This window comes from Ostrinia nubilalis, chromosome 2 (genome assembly GCF_963855985.1).
Source record: "Ostrinia nubilalis chromosome 2, ilOstNubi1.1, whole genome shotgun sequence".
In the NCBI taxonomy this organism is placed as follows: Eukaryota; Metazoa; Arthropoda; class Insecta; order Lepidoptera; family Crambidae; genus Ostrinia; species Ostrinia nubilalis.
Window position 1 is genome coordinate 10499670 of NC_087089.1, and position 8179 is coordinate 10507848.

Genomic DNA, 8179 nt, shown 5'->3' on the forward strand with positions numbered 1-8179 from the left:
TAATGATTCCAAATAAGTTTTCCAGAGAGTCTTGGTTAAACTGTCTAAGGTTCATATATTTAAACCCTTCATTCTTTAACTTTTCCCAAATATCGTTTAAGGATTTGATAGATATTTGATATCCCTTTACGCATTTAACATTTTTTAGTATCGTGTTTTCTGCTGTTATAAATTTTATGGTTTTTAACTTATCAGTATAAAAGGTCCAAGACTCAATGTGATTACTTGATGTGGAAACATTTTCCCGGATCCCTTTCTTTACGTCATTTAAAGATGATGGACCATTTGTACAATCAAATAGTTTATCTAACTGTTCAATCACAAATGGGGCATTCCACGCGAAGCGGACAGGTAAAAAAAGTCGATGTTTCCGATTTCAGTAATATTTGAGTATGTTCTACCTATACATATTATTGATACGTGTACCAAATATTTTTGTAATATAATGACTAGTTTAAGAGTTATGGGTCTTCGAAGTTTTCGACAACCGGTTGGCATGCAGTACTTCAAAGCCGATTATGGAGTCATAAAATTATATATTAAAATAATTAAACCACGGGATTTATTACTTCATTTACCGTGCTTTTTAACTGTATTTTTGGAAACGAAAAAAAAATTATTTTTTCCTAAAAAAAATGCAAATTAATTTTTTTTTCTTGATTTTCACAAAGTTCGACCCTTTAGATTTTTTTGATTTTTTTTATTTAAATAGCTAATATTGTGTAGAACATTCATGCCAACTTTCAAAGTGGGCGTGGAAGTGGATTCGGAGCTAGACTGAAAATACTGCCCAAGGGTGGCGTCCAGCGCCGCGCCGCCGCGCTGCCGCGCCTGAAGCCCGCCGCCTGTGCGCGTTTAGTGAAACTGACAAGCAAATAAAATCACTTTTGACGGAATGTTTTGTAGATTTTTAATAACACCAAGACATTTTTAATACCTATTAAATACTAAAATACGTTATAAAATAAAGTAATAGTAGTAAATAAAGTTGCGTTTTTCCGTATCGTGAAAAATAAATTACATTACTCGTAACTGTGAATATTTCCTAACAAAAATAGAATGAGCTGTTATTTTTATACCTTTCGAGTTACAAAAGGCGATTATGTGGGAGGCAGACGGTCGTCAGTGCTTTCATGCTATTCCTATGAAATTAAGTGGCTCATAATAATTTTTAGATATAATGAATACTAGACCTTTCATTCTATCTAGTCTTTTGAAAGGTCGTAAATTATTGGTAATTAGAAGATATTGTGGACCGGATTAATAGATCCACCAGTTAATTTAGGTCAGGACTAATACCCAGAACCGAACCGAACCGGCCGTGCCGCCCGGCATGTGCGGATACGCCATAACTAGGCTTGTGTAGTACATGTACTATGTACTAATAGGAAGCAATTCCTTTAATTAAGTGAACGAGAACGAACTATTCCGTCTTGGTCGTTCAAATCGGTCTTCTAGTTCACTTTAGTACAGCCGATCACTAATGAATAGGTGTGAACGAGACGTGAAATTGGTGACAACCGCGCGCGAGCGAGATGGATTCGGCTCTGTGAGTGTGTAGCGAGTATTTTTCGATATTGGACCATAAATGCATATGAATAAAGACTTTTTTCGTTCGATCTACCTAATAGAATCAGTGTACTAAAATGTGCTAGTTAATAGTACTAGAAGACCGAACTAGTTTATTTGACCGATTTTCGGAGTTCGGAGTGATCCTTTCAGTGTCCGAGTAAGAACAAGCCTGGCCATAACGTATTTTTTAGTATTTAATAGGTATTAAAAATGTATTGGTGTTATTAAAAATCTAAAAAACATTCCGTCAAAAGTGATTTTATTTGCTTGTCAGTTTCACTAAACGCGCACAGGCGGCGGGCTTCAGGCGCGGCAGCGCGGCGGCGCGGCGCTGGACGCCACCCTTGGGCAGTATTTTCAGTCTAGCTCCGAATCCACTTCCACGCCCACTTTGAAAGTTGGCATGAATGTTCTACACAATATTAGCTATTTAAATAAAAAAAATTTAAAAAATCGAAAGGGTCGAACTTTGTGAAAATCAAGGAAAAAAAATTAATTTGCATTTTTTTTAGGAAAAAATAATTTTTTTTTCGTTTCCAAAAATACAGTTACAAAGCACGGTAAATGAAGTAATAAATCCCGTGGTTTAATTATTTTAATATATAATTTTATGACTCCATAATCGGCTTTGAAGTACTGCATGCCAACCGGTTGTCGAAAACTTCGAAGACCCATAACTCTTAAACTAGTCATTATATTACAAAAATATTTGGTACACGTATCAATAATATGTATAGGTAGAACATACTCAAATATTACTGAAATCGGAAACATCGACTTTTTTTACCTGTCCGCTTCGCGTGGAATGCTCCAAATGCTGTATCATTGCAATCAGAAACTTCTTTCCATGCCATCATTTTTAAAATAGCTGCCACGGTATTACTCAGAGCATGCGCAGCATACTTCACCCTCATCTTAGTTTTGAATGTTGGATTTACAATGGTACTATTCAGTTTTTTAAAATTTAAAAAATTTCTGTTGTGTTCTTCTGCAACTACCAAATGCCTCCATTGTGCAATTTTTCCATCGAAAGACATATTTCCACTTTTAAAGAAATTGTTTCGTAATGATTTGAACAAGTGAGGGATGTCATAGATTATAAAAATTTTGTCATTATTTACAGAGAAAAAGTTGCTATCTATGCCTTGTCCACAGTTTCTTTTTAACATGTTAAGAGCTCCTATATTTGTAGATCCCTGATCACAAACTGTTGTTAGAACCATAAATCCGATTTCTTTTAATTTTTTGATGATGTCCGATATAATTTTTGCCAGTTTTGCTGTTGATATTGTGCCTTCCACAAAATAGTGCGCAATATATTGCTTGTATTTATGTTTAGCACCCTGTATCATAAACACTAACGCATGGTCTGCAATTTTCTTTTCTCGTCCCATGTTCTCGCCCTCTCCATAATCCACGTAGCCATCCACTTTATCAGCAATTTCGTTATAAATTATCCGTTTCTTTAACGCCATCTCGTCAAATATTAACGAGCAATATTTATTTTCCTTTGGCATACTTGATGCTTTTGCCTCTAACATATCAATTATATTTTTATTTATACCAGGCTCCATTGGTATATTTTTTAAAATCCTTTGGAGCGTTTTAGTGCTTGGTAGCGTAAACAGCTTTTGCATATAGCGGTATGCTTTAGGGGACCGTTTAAATATAGCCAAAGCATATATTTTGTTGGCTAAAGTCCACCTTTTTCCTTGTGACTTTTTTTTGTTATTCTGCACTACATCCTTTACTAACGATGTCAGCACTTCCGAATCTAACTTGTCTAAATTCACTCTTGACTTCGCTATATTCCTTATTGTTTTTTTTGCATTTTGTAACTGTCGCCAAAGCCTCTTCTCTTTAATTGTAAATATTGATGAAGTGTCTGTAATAAAAACATTTCCATTAGTAAAAAAAACAACATTAAAGCAAATTGAATTGAATATTGGTTAATTAATCAGCAATTTTACTTAGTTTTTTAAATTAGGTATATTTTATCTTACCTTTCATTTCAATGTTTTTCTTAGGTCTTTTATAACTGTGGACTAATATTTCTGCCTGTGCATCTTGATGGCAAATGTTTTTATCATCTGAAATATTATAAATATGCAAATTAGTTTAAAATGTATTTTGTTGTTTTATGAAACATATTATTTCCAAATCAATCAATCATTATCAAGTTTTAAAAAAATGCAAAGACAGGATAATGATAGCTCTTCTCATAAAATATGAAGCGTGGGCCCACCTTCAATAACAATGACATAATATTAAATTAAAGGCATTTAGAGGTTTTAATGTTCTGCATTCTGGATGCGGTCTGCGGGTATGTCAAGACAATCTGTAAGTGGTCGTGATAAGGCAATCAGTCACGTGTGCTTTGCGTTCTTTGTTCGTATCCGCACGGTCAAATCGCATTAATATAAAATGTACAGAAACCTAGAATGTTGTACATATAAGTTCATTTTGACCTGACTGCAGACTGCAGAACGCATCCAGGGTGGCATTCTTTAGTTTGAGGGAAGGCATATTTTAGAAGGTAAATAATTAGTTTGTACACTTACCATGAGTAATGGGTTTATAGGTCATATGTTCTGGTGCATTGGAAGTAGAAGGAAGAGGTTCAAAAGTTGTTTTCGCAGAAATACCAGAATCTGGTATATCCACAGCTCCCAAACATGTTGAATTTAGTTGTTTGGTTGTAGTTGTAAGGGGAACTGAAAGCAGATAATGAAATGTGAATTGGGTAATAAAATGTCATGTTCTTACCCAACTTTAGGGTACAATCAGTCTAGTACATGTCTTGCTCACATTAAAAATTACTAGCTTATAAATATTATTAAACTAGCTGACCTGGCTAATTAATGTAGATTGCCTAAAATTTTTCAAATTGGTCCGGTACTTTTTTTGAAGAATTTGTATTACACAAATTACTAAAGTCCCTCTAACTCAACACACATTCTAAGCTAAATTGTGTTACGAGTGGGTTTACTACAATATTCAAGCTGTGGGGTTCTAACCCGCACTTTAGGCTATCTTGGCTTCGAGTTACGGAGCCGATCAAATACAAACAAACAATTAAATATTTCCTTTTTATATTATTAGTATAATTTTAGATAAACATACCTCGTTCAACTGGATTTGACTTCTTTGGAATGCAATATGAATGATCATAAAGAACTGTAACAAAGTATAGATATAATTAATAATTGAAATTATATATTATTTATTGATAAGCATACAACACATGTTTGTGGTTACAAAGAAAGAACCTTGTTAAATTGCATTCGGTTGGTTTGTTTTGGAAACCAAAGAAAATTAATTAAGACATCTAAATAATTCAGAAAAATTGATAGATAGTAAATTAAATTTAAAAAAAATAATTGAAGTCATCATCATACCTGTCTTGAGGTTTTCTTTATTGGAGTCTTTTACATGAAGAGGAAACTCTGTCAAAACTTCATCTGGCAAGATGGGATTGCTCAATTCCAGTGTTGGAATAGCTGAGTTCTTCAGCCGAGTTCCTTTGGCATTGAAGGATTCAGGAGTGAAGTGCCCACCACAAACAAACTTCAGTTGGTGTAACTTTTCAATAGGTACATATGCTAAGTCTTCTATGCCAGCATTTTTAACCCACATTCGACAACTGAAATAAGAAATACCTATTAGAAAAGAAAAAGAATAACAAACTGAAATTTATTCATCAACTAATTTCTTTTAGTATTGTTATGCAATTCATTTTCAGAGTACGAAACAAAATACTGAAATTAAAAATTGGTTATGGTTATTTACTGTATGATTAAAAATATTAATCCCAGCCTTTAAGTTTACACAATCAGTAAAATTATCTTGTAATAAATGAGTGTTATTAGAAACTTACCGGTCAGAATCCAGAGGAAACCTACTCAAAAGTAAGGGTGATCCACCACGACTTCGCCTCTTATTACAAATAACGCACTTCTTGTTGTTTCTACTCTCCATTATCAGTAGAAGCCTAAAATGAAATAGGTATTAATTAAACAAAGCCTATAATTTCTCTCCAACCAGTGTCAATGCCCTGGTTCATGCATTTACCAGTTTTGAAAGTACATTTACATTTTCATCACATAGGGTTGTTTTTAATGAAAAATAGATTTGTAATAGATCTAATATTTCAAGTAAGTAGATAACATACCCATTAAACAGAAAAGTAAATAAGAGTTTAAACTTCTGTAGAAGTTGAAACACAGCTTATTTAAAAGAGTCTCTATCTCACAAAAAACATAACACTGAACAGCAAACTTTATCACGCCCGATACGGAGGAACTTAATCAACTCAACGTAAACGACAGAAAAGTTTATTTACAGTAATATTGCACCAAATCTGAGAAAATAACTTCACACGAATCAATTCGCCGGTTAAAAACTCAAACTCAATTGACAGACATTTTTTTTCATTTGTCAAACTAACAATACTACCAACATAAGGACACTAACAATTATTTTTAGTATGGTGGTATTGATCCGCGGGTTCCCCTGCTGTAGTGAAATCAATCCAAAATGCACTTTATTGCTTAAGGGATAAGGTTGTATATCAATTGCTACATATAGAGACTAGTTTTTGTATGAGAAGTGTCTACCCACTGGCGAGCACCGTATGTGTATGTGTCAGGGTGTGGAAACTTCCATACAACGGTCATCGAAGTGAAACTTGCTTCCAAACAGCGACATCGGTGAATAAATTCAAATACTTTTTAACTACCCTAAAACGCTCTAGATGTCGCTGCTCCTGTTTCCTTCATATTTTCATTTTTTTCTTAATTAAAATATATTTGAGAATATTGTTAATTACAACGTGAAAACTTTTTTTAAATGAAATTAATTTGTTTTAATTTAAAACTGAACATTGACATTTTTGTTATAATTTACATAATAGAGTAGTAGAAATTACTATTTAACATATGGCAACTTTGTTTTTCCTCCAAAATGGCCGGTGTTGTTTTTGTTATGTTAAATGCATTCTTGTTTTCTTAGCCATCATTTAAGTTTTCTGTGGCCCTATTAAAGTATTGAAGAGTCGTCGAGTCAAATTCAAGTTCATTCCTTCGTACCTGCTGCTGTTCTGGTTCATCGGAGTTTTGTTCGTTCCTTCGTGAATCGCGAAGAAACTTTCTGTTATGTTCACAAGTGATCTGAGTTTTCTCAATGTGCAAATGCTTTTTTAGTGTTGTTGAAAACTTTGCGAAAAGACGCTTTTGGTGTATAATATTATGTGTGTTCATAAATAAAGTAAAATTATTAAATTCAAAAGTTTTTGTTTACTTATTTGCATTTCCATGTGCAATGTAGAATTTTCCAAATCCATTGTTTTGAAAATAATACAATACGTACACCATAAAGATAAATATTTTCAAAATAATGGATTTGAAAAAATTCTACATTGTACATCATAAAAACAATAATTCTTTGAAGGTTATGAGGGCCTATGTGTGCGTGAACTGTGTGTATGTGTGCGTGGACTTTATGTATGTATGTGTGCGTGTACTATGTATGTATGTGAGCGTTACGTACGTAGGTTAAGTACAGGGAATTTAACACCAGGCTGTCAATTAGTAGGTTCAAAAATTTGACAGAGAGGGTTCTCTATTTCCTATGTATTACTTTTCTTTATGGTATGTGTCAAAAAAGTATGTGACACCCACTACCTAGAGTAGTGATGTGTAAGTTAACTAAATACTAGTCGACTAAATTAATTAAAAATATACATTTATAATACCTACTGCTGCAATACATAAAAAGTTATTATCATGCACAAGTTGCCAAATGAATTTTAAAAATAGCTGTTATCAAATTATTACAATTATTTATTTATTGCCATCAATAGTATATTACAATTAATTAATGTTATAGTTGATTTTCGTTTAATTCTACAACTAAAAGTATGTCAATTGACTAAGAGTGAACTGTTTAGATGGCGTCACCACTTTTTGGTGGGGGTGGTTTAGTTTAGTAGTTGTCACTTACTTACTTTATCAATTGTTATTTGTTGCTCAGTTCTCCCCACAGATGGTTGGTTCTCTCTCGATCGTTGAAAAGGACGGTTGTACTTGTGTTGTGCTTCGCAGTGCCAGTGGCGTAGCTACCAAGGGGCTAGGCGGGGTAGTGCCCCGGCGCCCTCAAGCAAATTAAGTCCTTAAAAAAATTATGCTGTATCAGGGAATTCAGGGAGTAAGTAAGCTAATGTCAATATACTTGATAAAATTTAACCAGTTTAGATAGCAGTGGGGCCCCATTTTTTTGCCTCAGGGCCCTTGGTTACCTAGCTACGCCACTGCGCATTGCTCTTTATACAATCACAGTACTCACCACGTTTCTGAAGCACTATTTCTCAGAGTGCCAAAAAGTGCCTCCGAGTGGTTCTGTTTGACGTGACGGCAACGGCATGCCGTCATGCCGGCATCACGCATCTCTTTTTATCAAACAGTGTTGCTGATAGTGACGTTTCGCTCGCTCAGTTCTTTGTTGCTCTTTTCACTTAACACAAAGATTATTTCCGAATAATTGTTGCCACTAATATTGATCGACTAATAGGAAACTACTTGTATTATGTCGCATCACTATTGCTAATCGA